Raw genomic sequence first — 12,125 nt, 5'->3', positions numbered from 1 at the left:
TTTTTATTCTTGGATCGCATGGTTAGGAGAAATTCATTGAAAAAATTAATTACATTAGACTCCAGCATCAATTTTGTATCAAAAAAATTGATGGAAAAACAATTATATGGGGCAAGAAGTATTCAACTGTTACAAAATGGGGGCCTTCATTAGGTTTATATTTTTTGAAGTTCATTCCAGATCATCCAATATTTGCATCAAAGATAATTTTATTACAATCAATTGTTGAACTCCGTAATGCAGGAATGCATAAGAGAGATAATGCCTGCAAGAAATTAAAATATGTATTAGAGATACATATGAGTACTTTGATGTTGCTGATTCAGTTTGGTGGGAGTCGTTTTTCAATAATCAAAGTGATATCATTTCAATATCAAGAAATGAAGATACACTTTTGAAGAATCCATTTATTTTGCTACAAAATATGCTAAATGAACAAAAGGAAAGAAACCTTGTTGAATAGAATCAATCTCAAGGAATTATTAACTCTCCACAAGTAGAGGAAAGAGAAATCTGTTTTGATTCTAGAAGATCATGTGCACAACATGAAGCCATGGAAGACCTCTGCAGGGGTTTTGTGTAGGATGTTAAGAATGGTTGCCACTTAGCTATCAATTATGGAGATCCACTTAGCTATCAATTATGGGTTTCCAAGGTTATAAAGGTCATTAAAGAAAATGAAAGTATCACAGTTGTTGAAGTACATTGGTAGGCCACATATATCCACCCAATCAATGGTGTGTACAAGCTAGATATGCTAGTTAATAAATAAATTGGTAGAAAAATAAAAATAAAGGGTAAAAATACAAATCATCACTACACACACCTCTTAAAATTGGAGGATTTAGACATATTTGTCTATGACTTCAATTTAAAAAAGAGAGGAGCTCTTCACTTTAAGACCATAGATATTTTTAAGAAATTTCTACCAGAAGAAATAATGTTGAGATGGGAGTCTGTTGAACCTAGCTGTATATCTAGAAGCCTTTTGAAACTTGAAATGGTGGGAATGCATGTTGACTCAAATGGGGCTCTAATTGATTTAAGAGAAGAATATGGGTCATCTTCATCTACATCTAGTCATTCATCTAAAGGTGTAGATTTTGGTGGTGTGTCAGAACCTATGGATGATGTTGAACAAATATCTACTACATTTTATGTAAATCATATTTTCATGGTAACTTGAAATAAATATTTTGACTTCCATATGATATTACATGAAGTTATGATTCATTTCTACGGTTTTTGGATTATATGTTTTAATTATGAAGAATTCATCCATTTAGAGATGTGTGCATGGTAACTTGAAATAAATATTTTGACTTACATATGATATTACATGAAGTTATGACTCATTTCTATGTTTGTTGGATTATATGCTTTCATTGTGAAGAATTAATCTCCTTAGAATATCCACAATGCAATCATGGGGGCTTCACTGGGGGAACAATATCATACCACATGGGTTCATATTGGGGAATATATATTGAGGAAAAAATGACATAATAGATTGGCAGATATATAGGGGTAAAGGGTTTTTATATTGACAAGTACAAAAAATCGGGCTTAAAGTCAACGAAAAAATATAAAGGTGTATAAAAAATCTTAATGAAAAAATGGATACCTACAATGTCTAGTGAAAGTAGGGGTTTGGTTAAATTGGGAAGTTGTATTGGGTTCAAATTGGTAGGGGGTTAAATAATGTGATTTTTAGAGGGATTTTTCAATATGTAGTCAAATTAAGGGTATTGTTTAATATGCCACGAACACACATGATATGTCAGATGTTCAGTGAGTGAATCCCTAGTGAATGCAATAATGAATTACAAAAATAATGTATGTTATAATCAATCTACCAAATTTTATATTTTGATTAAAAGTAAACAAATATTAGAAATTAATGTTCATTTTTAAAATTTTCAGTGATATTTCCATGGTATTATTTATTTTTATCATTTCGTATAAGATAGTTTAAAAAATGTTGAAATTTTAATGCCTCATTAGAAGAGGATACTTTATTTTGATGATTGATTTTCAGGTTTGAGTTGCAATAGGATAATTTTTCTTAGGCTAAGATTTGAAAAGAGCTATAGTTTTAGCCTTTAAAATAAAAATTACTCTTGGAATAATGAATCTTTCATTTACTTGTTCATTTTTTAAAAATGTTTTAGTCATATAATTTGTCCATAATTTCATTGTTGAAATGTGTTAAAAACTTAAGGTTTTTAATTCCATGGTTGAAAATTTGTCAAAATCTTTAGGTTTTTCTCAGTTATGATATTTTATCTTTAATGCTCTTGTTGAAAACAATTACAATTTTACGTTTTTTTAGAGTCAAGATATTTTATGTTTAACAAAATGGATGGAAACCCTTGGAATTATAACTTGGCTTTGAGACATGATATTTTATCTTTAACATCCTATTCGAGAATTGTTTGAATTTTACACTTTTTCAAAGTCCTGATATTTTATCTTTAATTTTGTTTCTAAAAAGTGTCAAAATTGTAACCCGATGTATTTATTTTCTTGTTCTGGGATCAACACCTATTGTTTTGAGGGCATTTTTTCATCCATTTTACAAAAAAAAATTGGGTTTGACTTCCATTTAAACAATATGTTGAAAATTTACCCTAAAAAAACCATTCTAGCATACACAATTTTCATTTTTGGATTGTTTTTTCATGTTTTCTTAGGGTTTTTGGGTTAGAATTCTCGTTTTTAGTTAATGTTTCTCTTTTGATCAGTAACTATGTTAATATCAGAAGCTCGGAGTAGGAAGATATCAGAATATTGGAAGTTTGAGGCCACCTCAAAACTTTGTAACATTTGAACTTCAAGAAGTTACGATACATGGAGATGTCGATATTGTTAGGATAGATAAGTGATGTAGAGGTGAATTACCAAAGGTTTTCATTTCAAACCAAGGCTTGATGAGAACCCTTTCTCTCTCCTCTAGTAGGACATATGGCATTAGGTGATTGGCCCTGAGGAGCTGTGGGGGAAGATGACATCATCATGATGTGGTGGAGGACACATGGAAGCCAAATTCAGCAACACTAGGTGGCCTAATAGGACAAATATAGGTGACACATGTTGGCACTATGGAGGCACCACATGGAGAGATGATGAAAGCATGATGTCATCCTGAAGGCTGTATATGGGAAGTTGCAGTTCTTGTAACTTTTGTAAAATTTCCTTATGGAAAAGCTTCAATGGAAGGGGCTCCAATGTTGATTGGTGGTTGGTCATGGGGATGAAAAGTGACAAGAGGACAAACCATGTCCTAACATATAAGTTCTATGCGGTAAATCACAGGGAGAAAATATTGTAAATCCTTCATAATTGAATTGTGTGAAAGACATGACACTAGGAGGCTCCAATGTAATATTGGCACTTTGTTGTGGAATTCCGAGAACTAAGGGCGTAGAGAAATATACAGGATATTAGGCCCTCGACAGGATCCTGATGGCCTTAGCACCTAATTTCTATGCTCTCGGTCACAACACCTAGTCCTATGATAAAAATGTGATAAAGGGCTAAGCAGAGGGAGCTAAATGCAATCAAGACATTGCAATTTCGTAAGGATTGTTCATTAAAAGTTACAATATGCAGGGGATATGATATAAAGCTATAATTCTATGTTAACCCAATGGTCATAGACTTGGTATTATGAGAAAAAAAGTGATCAGGGAGCTAATCATGTAGGGGCTAAAAGCTTCAGAATGGTCTGATTTTGTAATGTTATGGTTTACAATATGTTGTGGATCCCATATTTTTGCACAAAGGTATATAAACACATATGAGGGTGAATGAGTCAATAGAAAGGACCATGAGTGCACCAGAGGATGTGGTTAATGGAGATGATGGTATCTACAAAAATCACTAGGTGAAGGCAATGAGGACCACGATTTTGTCAGGAAGATCATTAGGACTACCTTAAGCTGAGAAAGATATCTTTGTGCTCCTGTGCATGTCTCAAAAATTAAATGAAGAATAGATAAGCCATGTCGAAGTACATTCAAGTTGTTTGAAGCCATGAATAAGCATGGAGAGCCTCAAGGATAAGAGATTTTTTCTTAGAGAGGACAGCTCGTATTGGAGTGTGAATATGGACTGAGAATTAATTATCACTATGAAAATCGTTTAGGTGGTCATATTAAGATTTTAATGAGGTAGTAGTGGCCAATTCAAATGCAACAACAGGATGGAGGAGCCATGGATAGGTACACTCAAGTAGTGTGGATATAGGGATCAGGGAAATGTTGTGCAAAGTGGAGCAGAAGAAAAAAATCAATGATTTCCATTGAGAAATGGGGAAGAATGCAACATTGTTGAGATAGTTGTGTGAAGATCTCTGTGTTGAGTGTGTGTTGTTACGTGTGAGGCTAAGTGAGCATGTTATGTTGGGAAAGGCTAAGAGTGCCTAAGAAGAGGAAAAAGACCTCGAGAGAGTGCTAGTTTTGTTGTGCGAAAGGCCGAAGGTTTCAATGTAGAGGAATAAGGACAAGGGAGGTTGTGCTAAGGTGTGTCAGGCTGAGAGAGTGCGTGGAATAGAAGGGGTTGAGAGTTGTGTTTATGATATTGAAGAGAAAATAGAAGAGAGTGTTTCATGGGCTAATGAGTGACCATTTTTTACCAAATCAATGGTGATCTGAACTTAAACAAGAATGCAACAAGTTACAGATATAACCATAAATATAGAGATGCAATAGAAATAACACTTCATTCATTAATATCAAATACTGAAATATGCTTACAAACATAATGGAAATAAACTAGCTGAAGCGATGGTAGCTTATCTCTGAGAAGCGATGTGGCGGATGCATGCCTCTAAAATGTGTTACAATAAGGCTCAAAGACCTATTTATTATTGAGAAATAATGGAAAACCATAAACATAAAAAAACCTAACCCTAGGAGAGGAAGCACCAAAATTTTTGGCACCATTTGGTAAATTGGTACATCAACTTCCCATGGTGGTGACTTTGTCATATTATATTTGTTTGGCTATCACAAATAATTTTTCCAAAGATCTCAAAGATGAGGGTGAAAACAAATGGGCAAGCCCATTTCGGTCTCTTTTAGTCTCTCCATTTTTAGGACCTGAAAAACTATCAAAAATAGTAAACTATGCTAGAATTAAGGAAACTGAAAAACCAAAAGAGACATTGTTGGGGGTCCAAGTGGAATAGGTGTGTGGCCACCAATATCCACTTGGATCAAGAGGGTTGCTATAGTGTGAGTAGAGTGAACAGAGAATAGAGTTGAGATCACGCAAAATTGTTGCTGATTACAAAGAATATCCACTTCCTATTTGAGTGTGGGTTGGAGCTTGCATACAGGAAGTTGGTGCTTCCATATTTTGTGGGTGCTTGAGAAGGGTCGGGGTCTAGTGCCTCCTTAAAGTTGGTTCTATCATAAGTCCAAGGATCTACACGTTGGTGCTTCACATGGTGCTTCTGGTAAGTTGGAAAAGTTTCTACAAAGGAGGGAGTTGGTGCTTCATACTAGCGGGTGTTAGAAAATAATCAAAGGGAGTTAGTACTTCCTATGAGTGGTGGCTCACAAACAAATTGACCTAATAGAGTAGTTTCTCATAGATTACATCAATAGCAACAACAACCTTTGGTGGTTTTTTCCGGAAAGGGTTTCCATGTAAAACCTTGTGCCTTATGTGTATGATGCTCATGGGATGTGCTTGTATGTTCATTTCATATTTTTGCCACATAATATGTTATTCTTGGTTAACTGGATGGTTGCTAAGTTTGAATAAGAAAATTAAATTGGCATGAAGAGTTAAAAATTCACCGTAATATTGATTCACCCCCCTCTCATTATTAACATTGTTTATAACAATTGGTATTAGAGGAAGGTTCCTTTAGGAATAGCCTTATTGCTAGAAGGTAGATCAAAGGGAAAAAACGGCGAATCGAGTTTGGTTAACAACAGAAGGAGTTCCAGTTTTAAATGGACCAGACTACGAGCTCTCGAATATCAGAATGAAAGCCTACTTGATGATAGTCAATGAAGACCATTTTGTTGTCTATGATATATGGAGAGAGGAATTAGCTCAATACAAAAGTGAAGGAAATCATAATGAAAGGGTTGTCTAAACCAAATTTTGATAAAGTAAGGAATTGTGAGTTAGCAAGGGAAATGTTGGACAAACTACAATGTTTGTGTGGAGTAGAAAGCCATGTGGCTCAAGAGAAGGTTGAAGAACTTTGCTTCTGAAGGAGTGAATGAGAACATGGAGATGTTGGTCCTGGAAATGATAAACATAAGAAGAGAAGGAAGAAATTGAAGAAAGCATCTAAGAAAAGAATTGTTGAGAGGATAAAAGTTCTTCCTCTTAATGCACAAGTTCTTGGTCATCATCCTCAAGAGGACACTGAAGATTTAGATGAAGGGTCGTGCTTCTCAGAAGGTAAGCTATTTCTTTGTGATGTATGTAACTAAATAAGTTATCCGTTATCTAGATGTTCATGTGAATCACTTGAAGATAGAGATAGACATGCATATATTGGTTGTAATAAATATACCTATTTTACTGGGAATAGAAAATGATGGATCCTCTGAAGGAGAGTAGAGTATATCCTGTGACGAGAATAGGGGTATCACTTAAAGTGATGAATATGGAATGCCCCTTAGAAATGTGGAAGATTCTACATACACAGAGATGATTATAGATCTTTGTGGTTACTCAACTAGTACCTCTGATAATGAAGAAAAGGACTTAGATGAAAGGATATTTTTTAGAAGGAAGTTGTTATTGGCTCTAAAGGATATCAAGGACCTATAAGAGGAAAATCTCAAGCGAGAAGAGAAACTAAAAATTTATGAGCCTGATAGTGAAGAGTTGAGAAAAAATAGTAAATATTAATGCTCAAGAAGAAGAGGCTAGCAGGCTGAGTGGCATATTGATGAATCAACTAAGTAAGAAGGAAGCTTATTGTAACAAACTATAAGTTTAAGTAGTCTCATTGATACATGACCTAGAAAATTCTGATAAAGAGTTGTCATAATATCAAAAGCTTGAGGGGAGAACAAAGGCCTTAGATGAGATGCCTATTAAGAAGACATCCCCACTCATTAAGGTTGGTTTGGGTTTCAAAGAAGAAAATATCTCCAATAAGGAAAAGTATGAAGGGTTAACTTCCCAAGTAAAGAGAGTTCAAGGTTCCAACAAGAACAATGGAAAAGAGGTTGTCGAATAGCAATAACACCAAGGAAAGAAACAACAACAAAAGAAGAAAAGACATCAGTAGAAGGAAGAAGAAACAACAAGTAAAGCAGTTGAAGAGAGATATGCAACTAAATGAAAGAGTGCAAGGTAGTACTGCAAACTATCATGGAAGGCACATGAAGAAACAGAAAAGGTCCTTTCTTTCTCAATGACAAAGCCTTTAAAGAAAAGGTAATCTTTGTCATCACAATAATTTTTATGGTTATTGTTTTTCTTACAATAACTTTTGACACAAAGCTATAAATTGTAGATGGCATCCAACAAAACAAGATGTGTTGGGTAGCATAACCCAAGAATGCATAAAGAGGCTAGGAGAAGGCATGTTAGAAATTATAGGTGTTTTGACAAAAGCATCTTCAAGAAGATTAACTCATCTATCCCATTCTTAGGCGAAATCAAATTCTACAATTGTGGTAAATTTGGGCACAAGGAAGTAGGTTGTAGGCATGGGAAGTAAAAGCATATATCCTAGGTGATGCAACAAAATGAAGTCACGTATGTCTTCAATGCTCTAAGTAAACAGAGCATGATAAAAAATGAAGGAGAAATCATTAAGGTGTTGAATTGTCTCTGAAGAAAACTCAAAGAAAAATTAATAAGGATGATTCCCATATTCTTGTGAGAAAACCATTTCTAGATGCATGTTGTAATGAGCGCAAGCTTCATGTAAGGAAAGGGAGAAGAAATAACCAATTACCATTCTCTTACAAATAAAGAGAAATGGTAGCAAGTTGGTTTGGGTCAAGAAATATGAATTGAAGGAGAATTTTCCTCTATCAATGCGTAGCCAAGAGAAATCACAAACATGGACAGAGAAGATGTTGGAAACAAATGCTTCTGTCAGAACTTGACCATTGAAGGTATGGAAGAAGAAGGGGGATGTTCTGCTCAAGGGGAGTAGATCCTCTATTTCTCCTCATTAAAGGAAGAGAATAGCCTCAACGTAGGTCAAATAAGCCAGATGCAAGAAGCTAGAAGGCAAAGACATAAAAATGCATCTGATCATTGAAGGTTGGTCAAGGCCCCATGCTGATTACAAAAATTTATTTTCCTAGTTCAAATATATCAGCATTAAAAAGAGAAGAAAGTGTATCTATTTTGGTCTCAAGCGGTTACAAAAAAATATTTTATCTTGTGGAAAGAAGAAGGTTGGTTGTAACAGAAGTCTGGAATTACAGGAATCCCACAGTCAAGTTAGGTCCACAAGATTATTTCTCATGCGAAAGCAAGGAAACAAATGTTGGAGATCAGAGAGCATTCACTTAGGGCGACCTGCTTTTATAAGCATCACAAAGAAACAATTGTTACCCTCAGAAAGGAATATTGTCGAGAAAAGGAAATATTTGCATCTTGGGTGAAATACCCTTATTTCATTTAAGTTACGAGTTTAATTATGTCTAGCAGTCTTGTGTTTATGAAACACAATTGGTTGAGATTGCAATGTCACTTAGTCTTTCAATTGGTATAGTTATGGGAGTTTATAGTTTGGGATCATATGGAGTAACCTTGTGTGAAAATGGGCTTTTCTTTCTAAGAGTAAGTATTAGATTTCCTGATACATTATTCCATTTGTATTTTTTTTTGGTGCAATTGGTATTGTTTAAGAAACGGTCCACTTTTTGAGGCTTGGTCTCAGGGGGAGTAGTGTTGACTATAAACATTCTTAGGAGAATTTAGCAAAGAAGATGAATCAATAGCAGCAGTGAAGAGAAAGAAGGAATGCATCACTAATGATTTGTACTTGCAGCAACAACAATACGATGAGCAATTTTAATTGGTATAAATTCCTTTTAATTCATACAAAAGATGCGCCAGTGGAGAAAGTACCTAACCAGTATCTTAAGGCATTCAAAACTAAAGAAAGTAAAAGAAGAGGTAGTACATGTTTAGGGGGAGCAGATCACATATGTCCTATTTATAGAGAAATAAAAATGACCAGTCCTTGAAGAGAAGTCTATAGAGAAAAAAGTAAATTACTAGCTAGGCCATCGTCATTGATAGTAAATGATTGCATGGGGAAGATAAAGGTAGCCTATATCCATTTTCCATTGATTAAAAAAGAGGAGATAACTATTGGAGAATCTATGATGGCCGATGCAGGGGAGAGAAATCCATTAGTGGCTCATGCCAAGAGGAGTGTGGAAGCAACATGAGGATTATCCATCAAAGTGAAGTGATAAGGTTGAGGTGTTTCCATCAATGCTAAAGGGGGAGAATTTTGGATAGTTGGCTTTGTCTCGAAGGCTAGTGACTACAAGTGTCTTCAAATTGATGTAAACAATCATGTTGGGGAGATGCGTTGGGAGGTTGGTATTGCCTAATTGTTGGCAAGAGTGTTAGCATTGATGTCAACTAGATAGAATGGATGCTTATGGAAGAAAATGTTAGTTCAATGTGATTTATGTCTCAAACTCACAGGGAGTCCCATGGTTACTGTAGTGCCCTATGGAGAATCATCATAGTAGTAGTCTTGTTAGAGAAGCCATAAAAATATGACTATGATGGTTGGGAGTCCCAAATATCGGAGGAGGTTCTACCCCAAGATATCGGCTCAGATACTGTTGGAATTGGCACAGTTGGTTAGTGCTTCGAAATATCTCTCCAATAGTATGTGGAACCTTTAAAAATTCCTTCGAACAGCAAGTTTTTAGAAGGAAAGAGAAGAGAAAAGATGGAAATAATTCCATAGAGTTTGGAGCCATCTTTCAGGTTGCAAATGGTCTCAAATATTAATCAGACCATCTCCAGCGGAAAGTGATTTGTATAGTCATTCCAACGGTATATGGAAATCTAGCAATGACCATCTAAATAAAAAGTTATTGATTACCAAATTAAGGAACTTTGAAACCTTAAGAGGAGGCCAAATATCAGGACTTCAGAGCATTGAGAGATGATTTTTAAAAGGATGGGGCCATCTGAGGATCAAAGTAGGCTATATCAAAGGACGAGGCCATCGGAATATTAGAACTTCATAGAAAAGGTCGAGTGGGAACCTTAGAGCAGGAGACTGATCAGAACCTTAGATCAAAGGTTAGATAAAAACCTCGGAGTAGCCTATATTGGAGGCCAAGGCCATCAAAATCTTATAACCTCTGAGCAAGCGGATATCCCAATATCGGAAGGTTAAGGCAATCAGAACCTCAGAAATTTGTAACATTTGAATTTTGTGAAGTTATGACACATGGAGCTACCGATATTGTTAAGAGCACTAAGGGATGCAGAAAAAGATTAAAAAATGTTTTTATTGCAAAACCAAGGCTTTGCAGGACCCCTTTCTCTCTCCTCTAGTAGGACAGATGGCACTAGGTGATTGGCCTTGTGGAGCTACAGTGGCATATGGTGTCATCATGATGTACTGAATAGAGGGAACACAAAAACCAAATTCAATAATATTGGGTGGCCTAATGGGATGAATCTTATTGGCACGTGTCACCACTATGGAGGCTCCACATGGAGAGATGATGAAAGGATGACATCAACTCCAAGGTTGTATATTGAAAGTCAGAGTTCTCATAACTCTTGTGAAATTGCCTTATGAAAATGTTACAATGAAAGGGGCTCTAATGTTGATTCCCACTTAATCATGATGACCTAAAGGACCAAGGGAATAGAGCAGGGACTAGAACCTAAGTTCTATGGAATATATTGGAGGGTGAAAACCTCATAACTCATTCATAATTGAATTGTATGAAATATACGATACGAAGGGGCTCTAATGCAAGATTGGCAGTTGGTCAGGGATTTCAAAAAACTAAGGAAATAGAGAAATACATAGGGAGATAGCCCCTCGAAAAGACCTTGAAGGCCTTAGAACCTAAGTTTTATGGCCCCGGTCATGGCACCTAGTCTTATGATGGAAATGTGATAAAGGGCTAACCATAGAGAGCTAAAAGAAATCAAGACTTTGCAATTTCGTAAGGATTGTTCAATAAAAGTTATGATATGCAAGGGCTCTCATATAACGCTATAGGGGTATGCTAAGCCGATGGACATAAGCCCAATAATATTACAAACAAAATGATGAGGGTGCTAAGCATGTAAGGACTAAAAGCATTGGAATCATGCAATTTCGTAATGTTATGAGTTACAATATGTTTTGGCTCTGATATTTATTTATAGAGGTGTATGAAGGCATATAAGGATAAATGAGTTAGCATAAAGGACAACAAGTGTGCTAGAGGAGTTGTTTAATGGAGTTAATGGCATCAGCAGAAATCACTAGGTTAGGCCGATGAGGACCACGATTTTGTAGGGAAGAGAATTGGGCCTACCTTAAGCTGAGAAAGCTACCTCTGTGGTCCTATGCATGTCTCATAAATTAAATGAAGAACAAAGAAGCCATGCTGCATTATAGTTAAGTTGTGTGAAGACATGAATAAACATAGAGAGCCTTGGGGATAGTATATTTATTCATAGAGAGGACAAAGCATGTTGGAGTGTGCAGATGGACTGAGAGTTAATTCTAAGTATGAAAATCGTTCAAGTGCACATATTCAGATTTTAATGAGGTAGCAATGGCCAAGTCAAACACAAAGGGATGACGAAGGAGCCATGCAAAGGTACACTCAGGCAGCGTCGATATAGGCATAAGAGGCATCATTGTGAAAAGTGCAATAGAAGAACAAAACTAGTAATTTCTATTGATTAATGGGGGCAAATGCAACATTGATGAGATAGCTTTGTGGAGAGATTGGTGCTGAGTGTGCATTTTTGCATGTGACTCTAAATGAGCCTATTCTACTCTGAAAGGCTCACAATGCGTAAGCAGAGGAAAGATACCTTGAGAGAGAGCCAATGCTGTTGTGCAAAAGACTGAAGGTGCTAGTGCAGAGGAAGAATGTCGAGCGAGCTTGTGATGAGGTGTGTGAGGCTGAGAGAGC

Source organism: Pinus tabuliformis, chromosome 8, assembly GCF_031772625.1.
Source record: "Pinus tabuliformis cultivar Carrire ecotype Pingquan chromosome 8, CPIR1, whole genome shotgun sequence".
Classification (NCBI taxonomy): Eukaryota; Viridiplantae; Streptophyta; class Pinopsida; order Pinales; family Pinaceae; genus Pinus; species Pinus tabuliformis.
Note: the sequence above shows the minus strand (reverse complement) of the source record.